Source organism: Aquarana catesbeiana, linkage group LG09, assembly GCF_042186555.1.
Source record: "Aquarana catesbeiana isolate 2022-GZ linkage group LG09, ASM4218655v1, whole genome shotgun sequence".
NCBI lineage: Eukaryota > Metazoa > Chordata > Amphibia > Anura > Ranidae > Aquarana > Aquarana catesbeiana.
The window spans coordinates 249,081,212-249,094,985 of NC_133332.1; positions in this window are offsets into that span (position 1 = coordinate 249,081,212).

Below are 13,774 nucleotides of genomic sequence, written 5' to 3' on the forward strand. Positions count from 1 at the left end.
TTTTTCCTGCTGCCCAATTTTCATGTAAAATGTTTAATCATTAATGTAATACAAGTGTTCATATTTCTTCCAGCTAATGAGACTGTCGAAGCTCTAAAAGATTACTTGGGTTACTGATTGGGCTCTTTTCCTCTTCAACCTTGTCTATGAAGTGTTTTGGAGGTTACATCAAGAGGACACCTCTAAGGCCTAACTACATCCGTGTGAACGAGGCCCAAGGCTTTGTTTACAATTGTGGTTGGGGTGGTAAAAATAGCTAGTGGAGCCATGTTTTTACTGCCCCCCTTAAGCTGCAAAGATACTTTGCGGTCTAGCAAAAATGGCCCATCATGATCGGTGGGCAGTACCACTTTGGCCTTTTTAAAGGGTAACTGCACTTTTGTAGGAAAACATAATAATATAGTATACACAATTGCGTCAAATTGTAATTTAATGTTATTAAATAATTACCTTTCATTTTTCAATCTGCGGCTCTGTAATTTTCTGAAAATGCAATATGGCTACCTGGAGGTGTTCTGTACACAGTATGTGTACAGAACCCCCCCCCCCAGAACCTTCATTTCCTGCTTGTGTGATTGGCTCACTGATTGTCCCTGAAGTCTGCACTAAGACACAAGTCACTCCCAATAGGAAATCACTTCTAAAGGGATGGAGACCCTGCAGTTTACTTCATTGGGGCCCTGCAACTGCAGCAGCTGATTGATAGTTATGAAACCACTCCCATACAGATTCACATGGACACAGACAAACACACAGTTATTCCTTCAGAATAACAAAAGGTAGGAATCTATCAACAACTACATTCCACTGGTTCACCAATAGTAAAAACTCGTTTACATGCTTGCTGACAGCACTTTTCCCAAAGGAGTACTACAAAAGCACTGCAAATAGCAGCTTGGCCAGTAAAAGGTGCCATGTGTAACTAAGATACTGGGGTAATATACCACTGCTGTCATTGACCTTTAGAGAGGTTGTCCTGCAGAGAGACAGTGTGTGGTGGCGTGGGTAGGAAAACACCAAGATTGGGTTTGGGGAGAAGAGCAGTGTGGTGGGTGGGGGAACACTGAAATAGGGTTCAGCAAGAGTGGGGGGAGAAGAGGAGGTAGTTGGGGAAACACAGATAAGGGGTTCAGAAAGGGGGGGGAGGTGAAGCCTGGGTGGGTACGGCAACACCAAAAAGGGGTTGAAGGGGAGTAGGGATGTGTCCCTTTTCATCTCATAGGACCTACTAGTCCTCTAAATTTTCACTGGACCATCTGGCAGCACTTTTACATCCAGACTTGACCAACGAAGGGAACTTAGACGCTGCCATACCGAGGTCTAAGGGGCCAAACCTGGGACGGTGCCAATGACTGTGCAGGGGTCAAAAGAAGAGGGTTCAGGCGAGGAGGGGGCAGAAGAGGTCGGTGTTGCACCACAGGAGGGGTAGGGGGAAGAAGTGTATAGGGGAACACCAAAACAGGGTTACTGGGTTCAGAAAAGGCACCTGGTGAGTAGGGGTTTAGTAGGCTTTTTATTTAGTAGTACCCCTTTTCACCAAAACCCCCTTTTTATTTTTCCCCCGATAGCTTTCCCTTCGCTCATTGCCACACCCACGTCTATGGAACCAACCTTAGGCATGCACCCCTGTTCAGCAGCTCCATGCTACTATGCTTCACATGCCAAGCTCCTCCCTTTTTCTATGGGGCACCCCAACCATGTCTGCACCAATCCCTCCATGCTTGCTGAACTGTGTTTCCTAGACAACCCCCCTCCACACAAGCCCTCGCCCACTAATTCTTTTTCCTCCAGCTCTACACACCCGGTGCCTCTTGGCCCCGACAACCCGCTCCACCCCTTAAGGGATACTGTGGATACTTTCCTCCCTTGAGGTCTCCTTTGATTGCCACACGTACAACCCAACTCCCTTGCTCATTTTTTGGAGCCTGCACTATAGGGAATCCAAATTACATTATCCCACATTCTTAGCACACAGCGGTCCAGGGATTTGAACTTGTGACTTCTCGCTTAGGAGCCCGGTGCTCTACCACTTGCGCCACCGTCCGGGGTGCTTGTGATGCTTCTGAAAATGCTGGGGCCTTATCATGTGTTTTTGAGGCAGCCTATCTAACCTTAACCACCTGCTGAATTTGTAAAAATGACTTAGAACCGCCAAACACCATATCTTTTTTTATCAAAGTCCCTCTTGCTGAGCCAAAGCAATTCAATACCTTTCCCAAATTCAAATTCAGCATGTGGTTAAGGTTAGATAGGCTGCCTCAAAAACACGATAAGGCCCCAGCATTTTCAGAAGCATCACAAGAACCTCGGACGGTGGCGCAAGTGGTTGAGCACCGGGCTCGTAAGCGAGAAGTCACTAGTTCGAATCCCTGGACCGGTGTGTGCTAAGAATGTGGGAGAATGTAACTTGGATTCCCTATAGTGCAGGCTCAAAAAATGAGCAAGGGAGCTGGCTGGTACATGTGGCAATCAAAGGAGACCCTGAGGGAGGAAAGTATCCACAGTATCCCTTAAGGGGTGGAGCCGGATGTCGGGGCCAAGAGGTGTGTAGAGCTGGAGGAAAAAGAATTAGTGGGGGAGGGCTTGTGTGGAGGGAGGTTGAATAGGAAACACAGTTAAGCAAGCATGGAGGGATTGGTGCAGGCAAGGTTGGGGTCCCCCATAGAAAAAGGGAGCATAGTAGCATGGAGCTGCTGAACAGAGGTGCATAGAAGTGTGGTAGGTGGCAGTGGGTGTGGCAAAAAGAGAAGGGAAAGCCATCGGGGGGGAAAATAAAAAGGGGGTTTTGGTGAAAAGGGGTACTACTAAATAATAAGCCTACTAAACCCTTACTCACCAGTCGCTTTTTCTGAACCCAGTAACCAACACCGACCTCCTCTTCTGACCCCCCCCCCCCCCATCTAGTGAGCCCTGTTTTGGTATACACTTCTCCCCCGTACCCATAATCCAACACCAACCTCCTCTTCTGCCCCCTCCTCTCCTGAACCCTCTTTTGACCCCTGCGCGGTCATTGGTACCATCCCAGGTTTGGCCGCAGAGACCTCGTTATGGCAGCTTCTAAGTTCCTGCCCCTTTGTTGGTCAAGTCTGCATGTAGAAGTGCTGCCAGATGGTCTAGGGAAAATTTAGAAGACTAGTAGGTCCTATGAGATGAAAAGGGACACATCCCTATTCCCCCCAACCCCTTTTTGGTGTGGCCGTACCCACCCAGGCTTCACCTCCCCCTCCCCCCCTTTCTGAACCTCTTATCTGTGTCCCCAACTACCTCCTCTTCTCCCCCCACTCTTGCTGAACCCTATTTCAGTGTTTCCCCATCCACCGCACTGCTCTTCTCCCCAAACCCTTTCTTGGTGTTTTCCTACCCACCCAGGGCCGTCTTTAAGGCAGGGCAAAAGGGGCAGCTGCCCTGGGCCCTGCCCCTTTATCTCTCCAGTGGATAGCATTCAGTATAGGTGATGGTGGATATGACCTCGGGGGGGCATGATATACATATGAATACCACCTCTGTTTACATAGAATGCAGCTGGTCTGCCACTATTTACATATGAATGCCGCTACTATTTACATATCAATGCCGTTATTTACACGTAAACACAGGGTCTGCAGGTGAGTTATCTGTACACCACAAGACAGAGCTGGGCAGCATTAATAACAGAACTTCACACTGAGATATCAGCATGAGACTAAAACCTCAAGGGATGAGGGAATTTAAACTGGGAAAGTTGACAAGTATGAGGCAGCTGCTTTGGGCCCCACCAGGGGCGGACTGACAACACTCAGGGCCCCCGGACCAAATAAAGCAAGGTCCCCCGTCAGGCCCCACCCATGACTCACCCCTACATTTTGCACAAAGTACAACTTCTGCCTTTTCTTTATGGGACCTGGAGGGGGTCTCTCTCTAACAGTGTCCATTAAAGAGTCTCTGTTAGAGAGAGAGAGAGACCCCCCTCCAGGACCTATTAGAGACTACAAAGAAGTATAATGGGACCTGGAGGGGGGCCTCTTTCTAACAGAGTGTACAGTGAACACCTTCATTCACTCTGGTCCTCATAGGACCCCCTCCTTGTGCCATGACTCTCACCCCTGCCCCAACCTCTCACAAAGTAGAAATAAAATTGGCACTGTGTAGAGCTCTTCTTACCTTAACCATGTGTACTGTAGCTGTGGCCGATTCCCGCATCCTCTGTGGTTGGCTCCTGTGGGTGGCTATATGTAAGAGTAAAATCAGCGCGATAATGATATATGATATTCAGCAGCTGAACACCAGGGTCAAAAATCAAATCCCTAAAATAATAATCTAAACAGATGGTGCAGCGCTAATTAGAGACACAAATAGAATATAGACATGTAATCAGTTTAAAACGGAGCACTATATTGATCAAATATCTCAAAGTTCATAAAAGCACAGAGAAGTCCATAGATAATCCAATCCTCGTGTATGGTCAAACAGCATGCTGTAAAGGGTGACAAATCGATGAGCCCACCACCAATATTCAGAATGGCCTCTCACCTGATGAAATGGGCCCTTTAATTACAGAGGGTCAAAATAAGAATTCCCTTAAGGTCATATGGATATGAAGCGGTTCAGCATACAAAGACTTCCGTCAGAACACTGGGTCAGGATACTCGGACAGTGCAGTGCATATGGAATAAAAAATTGGCAAAAAATAGTGCTCTCTGTATAGATAACCATTTATTGTAAAAAAGTATAAAAATTCAACACTCACAGATAGAGCACTCAACCAGTGCAAGTGAACAAGCTCGAGCGGTAATTACGATGCAATGAGGATGCGCGATGGCCGCGGGTGACGTCACAACGTATCCTCGTTCTGGACGCATTGCGTCCCAGTGGGTGAGGACTTCTTCAGCAGATGAGGATATGACGTGGGCACCCGCGCTTTATCCTAGGTAAGTAACCAGGGCAATGTTAAACAAACCATGGCCGGCGTCACAGAAACCAGGAAATCAATTCCGGAAGTGTCCCCTTGCCAAACAAATTGAGCAGAATGGAAACTGGTCAATGTGCACCATTGAAAAAAATATTAAACAAAGAAATGATAAAATTGAATATATCATTAGTGAATATATTAAGTGCATCATTCCGCATAGGATACGTGCAATAAGAGGCTTTACTCAATAAAAGAATAATTCTAAAATAATTCTAAAATCAATTATAGTAAATTAATTAAAAAAATGTGAGTCATCCGCGGCCATCGCTTACTCCTGAGTATACATACATCAACGATCAGAAATAAAACAATTGGTGTCGAAGTCTACGTTTAACCCTTCAGGGCAAAGAACTCTGCTTTCAAAAATCCAGTATGATTCCCTTTTACTTAGTTGTCTTATAAAATTTCCACCCCTCCAGTTCTTAGTAACCCTTTCTATGCCCCAGAATCTCAAACTTTTTGGATTCTGTTGATGGAATAGTTTGAAGTGTCTGGATACATTGTGAGATTTGAGGCCTTTTTTGATATTATTTACATGCTCAGCAAGCCTAACATGTAGGGGTCTAGACGTTCTACCAATATACTGGAGCCCACAGCCGCACTCCAGCATATAGACAACCCCTACAGTGTCACAAGTGATTAGTTGCTTAATATCGTATTCCTTATTGGTGGCTGATGCCAGAAATTTTTTCCTTTTCTTAATATTCCCCTTGGCATACTTACAAGGAACACATTTTCCACATGCATAAAAACCTCCCAAAAAGGAAAACAACCTATCAGAAGTAGGAACTGGGGGATTTAAAACGCCAGGGGCCAGACGATCCCTTAATGAGGGGGCTTTTTTGTAAATAAATTGAGGTCGATCTGGTAATACAGAGCCTAGGACTTTGTCTTGCTTCAGGATAGACCAATTCTTTTGTATGATCTTCTCAAACTTACGGTATTGTACATTATAGTCCAACACCATTTTAAAATTATGACTATCTACATCAGAATCCCTGATAGCATTGGAAATCAATGTGCTTCTATCCAAAGATCTGACTCTAGTCATTTCCTCCTCCAACATAGGTCGATCATAACCTTTTTGTTCAAACCTAGATGTGAGGACTTGGGACTGCATAACAAAAATCGTCCTCTGAGGTGCAGTTACGTCGCAACCTAATATACTGAACCCTGGGAATGTTGCACAACCAAGAACGGTGATGACAACTTCCCAGGGGAATGTATGAGTTGCTTTCAGTGGGTTTGAAGTAATTGGTCAGTGAAAAATGATCATGTTTAATACTGATGGTTAAATCCAAGAAGACAACCTTTTCAGGATCTATCGTCCAAGTTAAAGATATATTCTTTCGATTGTTAAGAGATTCGATGAACTCTATCACCTCTCCAAATAAGGATGAGATCATCTTTAAATCTCCGGTAGCAAATAAGTTCTGGGGGTCGATTAAGAAATACAGCTTCTTCCTCCCAGTGGGCCATAAAAATATTAGCCACACTGGGAGCGAAGCGGGCCCCCATGGCAACTCCCCTTGCTTGCAAGTAAAATTCCCTATTGTACCAAAAATAATTCCTAGTTAAACAAAAATTAAGACAACTTAAAAGGAATTCTTGATGTCTACCCGACAATGAAGATGAAGAAAGTGCCCATTCAACAGAGGACATGGCATCCTTATGACCAATAATGGTATACAGTGAACTTACGTCCGCTGTCACCAAAAAGGTGGGGGAAGAGCATTCAAGGGTTTCCAAAATCTGAATTATATGCTTGGTATCCTTTAAAAATGCAGGAGTTTTTATCACAAGCGGCTGTAAAAAGAAATCAATATATTGTCCAAGCCTCGCAGACACCGAGTCGATCCCATTAACAATAGGTCGCCCGGGGGATTGGTGGTGTCTTTATGGATCTTGGGTAAAAAGTAAATAATAGGTGTACTACAAAACAAAGGATCAAGATACATGGCTTCTTTCTTATTGAGGATCCTTTGATCCTTACCATCCTCTATAATGGAATGTAGTTCGTCTTTAAATGCCAGCATGGGATCTTTACTGAGAACACAATACGTCTCCTGATCTGAAAGTAAAAAACTTATTTCTGTTTGATAATATTCCTTACTCAAAATAACTAAACCACCCCCCTTTGTCAGCGGGGCGAATCACAATGTCTTTTCGTTCCGCTAAAGATTGGATACCACGCTTAATACATAGTGGGTCAGAAATTTTCTTGACCTGAAGTATATCCAAATCATGGGATACCATGTTCTTAACCACTTCTAAAAACCTATTATCTGTATTGTAAGGGTTAAACGTAGATCTATTCTGTAAAGTGGAGTGATTGGATACAGAAGGTCTCATTCCCTGATGTGGCTGAGCAAGAAAGGATTTTTTCATGTTGAGAGTTCTGACATATTTCTGAATGTTGACATAAGTATCAAATTTATTGAGGTTTTTTATAGGCGCAAATTTCAAACCTCGATCTAAAACTTTAATTTCATCTTCATTGAGTGTGACTTGACTAAGGTTATAAATACCAACACCTAACGCGGTTTGGGCCTTTTGTGTTCTCCTACCCCCTCTCCTTCCTCTCTTTCTTTTCGCTTTCGAGGACCAACGTTTGGCGGAGTATATGATGCAGGCTGTCTCCATGGTTCTCCTCGGTAAGGCTGGTGGGGCGGAGGGGGTATCTCTGTTCCCCCCGCTGGTCTAAAAAATCCCTGTCACTGTAGGGAGTATGGTCGGTAAGTGGGGCAAACCGATTAAATGTGGAAATGGGTTTGCCATGGGAGGGGTAAGAACCCCCTCTTTCAAAGTTATCCCTACTGTCCTCATATAATGGGTAACCATTCTGGCGATAAGGTGTCTCCTGATGATTGTGAGGCCTAGCGTTGCCACCTCTGCCCTTCCCTCTGAAGTTATTTCCTCTCTTGTTATTTTTCTTATGGGTATAGGAGTTTTGATAAGGTGCAGGCACTGCAGAATGAGGATAATCATATTCATGAACGGGTTTGTTTCTGGGGGTATCAGTTCTAATTGTACCTGTATTGGCATGAGTAGACACAGTAGCTGGAACAGGGTCCTCCAACACTGGGGTGTTTAGCCATTTAAAAATAATCCCCCCATTGAAATCCTCAAAATCCCTGATGAATTTTTTCCTCTTTTTATTTTGTGTTTCCAAATCCCATTTGATGAGCTTATTTTTAAGTTCACCTGACAATCTGTTAAACTCTTCACTATCTTTAAGAGATTCAACATTCTTGGTCATCTCTCCAATCTGAGAGTCAAGAGTAGCCATTCTCTTCCTCTTACGAATCAGGAGAAACTCCAACAATTCAAAACCTCTTTTGATGAAAAAAATCACTCCACTCTGACATGGACTGAACATCAGTCAGACCATCATTGGGGGTAAATCCCACCTTAAACGCCTAGGTATGAGTCTGGCAGCGAGATACTGCTCAAACGATGTGATATCCCACCATGTTTTAATCTTTTTTTCATATATATAACCTAGTTTTCTAAAAGATTGTGGTAAATCATTGGTAGGTTCTAGGGTGGGGTTCCTAGAGAATACTTCATTTATCCTAATGTCCCGTTTTTAAAAATAATTGAAGACTTCCATAACGCAGCTAGATTAATGATAATTGCACAGATAACTATATGTAAGAGTAAAATCAGCACGATAATGATATATGATATTCAGCAGCTGAACACCAGGGTCAAAAATCAAATCCCTAAAGTAATAATCTAAACAGATGGTGCAGCGCTAATTAGAGACACATAAATAGAATATAGACATGTAATCAGTGTAAAACAGAGCACTATATTGATCAAATATCTCAAAGTTCATAAAAGCACAGAGAAGTCCAGAGATAATCCAATCCTCGTGTATGGTCAAACAGCATGCTGTAAAGGGTGACAAATCGATGAGCCCACCACCAATATTCAGAATGGCCTCTCACCTGATGAAATGGACCCTTTAATTACAGAGGGTCAAAATAAGCATTCCCTTAAGGTCATATGGATATGAAGCGGTTCAGCATACAAAGACTTCCGTCAGAACACTGGGTCAGGATACTCGGACAGTGCAGTGCATATGGAATAAAAAAATGGCAAAAAATAGTGCTCTCTGTATAGATAACCATTTATTGTAAAAAAGTATAAAAATTCAACACTCACAGATAGAGCACTCAACCAGTGCAAGTGAACAAGCTCGAGCGGTAATTACGATGCAATGAGGATGCGCGATGGCCGCGGGTGACGTCACGACGTATCCTCGTTCTGGACGCGTTGCGTCCCTGTGGGCGGGGACTTCTTCAGCAGATGAGGATACGATGTGGGCACCCGCGCTTTATCCTAGGTAAGTGACCATGGCAATGTTAAACAAACCATGGTCGGCGTCACAGAAACCAGGAAATCAATTCCGGAAGTGTCCCCTTGCCAAGCAAAGTGAACAGAACGGAAACTGGTCAATGTGCACCATTGAAAAAAATAATAAACGGTGCGGACATACATTGCTAGAGCTCCGCACCGCTGAGGAGAGGAGAAAAGGATAAAGCAGAGACTGCAGGCTCAAAAGGTACCCAATTGAACCTCTTTGCCCCTGGGAACAAACTGTGAAAGTTTGGGCAGGAAAGATGGTACTGGGAGGAAGCCGTGGCAAAAATAAAAATCACCTCACAAAGAGCTCACAGGCGCACACCGCAACTAAAGCGGCGCCAGTCACCTCACCATATACAGCATCAGTGCGCTCTCACAGACAGAAAATGTCACAGCAAGACTCTCCATTTGAGTCAGATACAGAGCAAATCCTCTCACAAAATTCTCCACAAGCCTCTTCAGCATCCCCAGTAATACTATTACAATTTGAAAAAATGCTCCAGAAGGCTTTAAAACAAACTTCAGAACAAATAACAAACAGCCTAACTAAAGAAATAAGAGAGCTGGGAAACCGCACTGCAGCCTTAGAAATGAAAATGAATGAAATTGAAATTACAACTCAAGAAAATAACAGAATTGGAAAACCTAAAAGAAGAGAATTTAATACTTCAAACTAAGCTCGAAGATTACGAAAATAGAGCCAGACGTTCCAACTTGTGCATAAGGGGAATTCCTGAAACAGTGACAGACTTGCAATCTACTATTACTGCTCTATTACAAGAACTAAAGCCAGATATCCCTATTGAACGTTTAGAACTGGACAGAGTGCATAGAGCCCTCACAGCCAAAAAAAAAAAGATGGACCCCCACGTGATATAATCACAAAATTCCATTATTACAGGACAAAAGAACAAATATTAACTGCTGCAAGAGAAAAAAAAGGAACTTCATTTTCAAGGTCACAATTATCAAATTTTTGCTGATCTATCCCAACTCACTATTACTAAAAGGCGCTCCATGAAACCCCAACTAATGGAACTGCAACGCCACAACTTTATGTATCAATGGGGTTTCCCCTTTTCTGTCAGATTTACTTACCAAGGTACAATTTACAGAAGCAGATCTGCAGATGAACTACAACAGACCCTTTTAAAATTGAATCTGACAGAACCCACAAGCAGCAATTCCCCTTCATGCAGAAGAATGGCGTCATCTTCACCTTCAAGCAGTACTCAGAAAATTTCAGAACAAAATGGGAATTATCATTCTCACAAAAGAGGCCGTTATGCCACAACATCCATGGACCAAGAAGATTCAATGGACTGACAACATAAATCCTAGTTTCCCTTCATTATACTCAATTGAGAGATGGTTCTCAATAAAAAACCTATAATTGTAACTGAATGTAACTTCATTCTGATAATCACACACTATGTGGAGACATGTTACTTTCAAGTTATATTTCATACTACTGCTGATTCCTCTAGCTTTAAAATATATAAATGTAATAAGGAAATCCTTATACAGTTATAGAATTTCTGGTAAAATAATAAATTACTTTATAGGACAAATGTGAAAAAACTAATCCAGAAGTAATGGAAGCTTTTTCTTTTTTTCCTCAAAACAAATATATTACCTAACTAGTTCCTAGAATTTTGTTTTGTTTAATCTAATCTGTCTCAATACAACCTCAAATCTATGAGTTAACGTATTTAAACAATGGCATATGATTAAAATATGTAATTGTTTACTCTAATAGGGTTAAAATCCCCAAATAATACAAATTATCTTCATCCTTACCAAAGTTACAAACAGTACCTTTTTTAACAGAATTATTTAACCTAGAGTTATATTAATCATATACAATCACCCTGGGATAACTAATTCTAACAATATATTATATCTTGCACTCCAATTATTGAGTCATCATTTTGATGCTTTTTTTTTATAGCACTTCTCCCCTGTAAGCGGAAGATCCATGTACCCCCATTAGCCTTCCTCATTCTCCCAAATATACTATGTGGGAGTGTGACGAAGGTATTTACTCCCCTGAGAGATATTTACTCTTTCACGGGTAACTTGTGATTACTTGCAAAATATAATTTATACAATGTATCGCTTAATCTCATATGTTTTTTGTTTACTCTTTACTGCAGAATTCACTGGATTCTTTCCTATCTTTTCATCTCTTCAGTCCACACAGGTTGATCTGCGCAGCCAACATTGCATAATGAAAAGTCAAAACTATTTAATCTGATACCATGGCACCATTGAATATACTATCCCTGAATGTTCAGGGAATAAATGTTTCTCAAAAAAGGACCAAAGCTTTCCGTACTTTCCATAACAAGAAGGCTCAGATAGTGTGACTCCAAGAAACACACGTCACCAAAGATTCTACACCAAAATATATATCTCCTTTTTATCCACAAATTTTCACGGCTTCAGCCTGTACCTAACAAACAAAGGGGAATTCTAATTGCATTTCACCGATCCACACCATTCACCTCATCATCAGAAATTAAAGACCCAGAAGGTAGATACCTGATACTCATGGGCTATATAATGGATACAGCAGTCACGGTGATTTCCTACTACGCTCCTAATAAACAACCTACACCATTTCTCTCACATATATTACAAGTGATTAATACGCACAAAATGGGAACTGTGATAATGTGTGGGGATTCGAACCAGGTCCTCCTCCCATTTCTAGATAAATCACCTTTTACACCATCCAAAATAACCTCTAAATTACCTTTTTCCCAACTTCTTTCCAAATACAATCTGGTAGATTCGTGGAGAGAAAGTAACCCGATAAAAAAAAAAATTCACTTATTTCTCACATCCTCATCAAACCTTTACCAGAATAGATCATATTTTTCTAACAATAGGAATGATACCAGAAATTATTGCATCAGATATAATTCCGATTCCTTGGTCTGATCATAATGTAGTATACACTACTATAGCCTTAGCCATACCCAAAGCGCATGACCCAACTTGGTACCTACCGGACATAATGCTCAAACACCCAATACATCAGAAGGCCATTGAACAAGCTTTAAAGGAATATATATCAATCAATAATACACCAGACATTCCCCGATAACACTGTGGGAAGCACACAAGCCTGTCTTGCGTGGTGTAATACAAAGACAAATGGCACTATTTAAACGGGAACGCAAAATTCTAGCAAAAAAGCTAGAACTAAATTATAATGCAGCCTACATATCATTCCAAGATAATCCATCTCAGAGTACAAAATCTCACCTGGAAAAAACTAGATTGGAATACGATCTATTTCTCACAGAATCAGTAGATAAATCCCTCAAACGCTCTAAACACAATTTCTACATGAATACAAACAAACCAGGCACATATTTGGCTCGGGCATTAAATTCAACTAACAAATCTTTCAAACCTATAGGTTTGAAATTATCAAAAGATGTCCAGTTAAAATAGTCCATAAATTTCACTCACATCTTGCAACCTTATACAAGTCAAATAATGAATTTAATCCTACAGATGCTGAATCTTTTTTCTCAAAAATTACCTTACCTGAGTTGTCTCAGAATCAAAAAAACAGTTTGGAAGAGCCTATAACTATAGATGAAGTTGCTAACGCCATTAAAGATCTAAAACTTAACAAAAGACCAGGCCCAGACGGATACTCGGCTTTATACTATAAAACATTTTCAGAAATACTCTCTCCTATTCTCACTGAAACATTCAACAAACTTTTAGAAGGACATTCTTTTCGGCAAGAAACACTAATGGCAATTGTATGTATGATTCCAAAACCTCTTTCTGATGATACTTCCTGCGTAAATTATCGGCCCATTTCCCTATTAAATCTTGATGTCAAATTATTAGCAAAAGTAATAGCAAAACGCCTCAACAGTGTTATAGGAAAATGAATACATAGAGATCAATTAGGCTTCATGCCAAATAGACAGGCAGGCGATAATGTACGCAGGGCAGTGTTATTGGCACAAATTGCTAAAAAACGGAAAATCCCTTTATGTTTTTTATCCCTCGATATTAAGAGGACATTCGATACAGTATCCTGGCAATATATGCAATATTCGTTACAAAAATTGGGTTTTGGACCCCACTTCTTAGCATGGATTACAGCATTATTTAATAAACCCAAAGCCTATATAAAATATGCTGGATACAAATCTGATGCTTTTAATATCGAAAGAGGCACCCGACAAGGTTGCCCATTATCTCCCTTATTATTTGCCCTTATACTCGAACACATTGCCCAATACATTAGAACAAACCAAACTATAACTGGCATTAAAGTAGGAGGTATTATACATAAAATATGTATATTTGCAGATGATATATTACTTTTTCTATCATCACCACAGGTTTCTGGTCCTAATCTAATGCCAGTTCTTGATGGATTTGCAGCCCTCTCCGGCCTTATGATTAACCCTAAGAAAT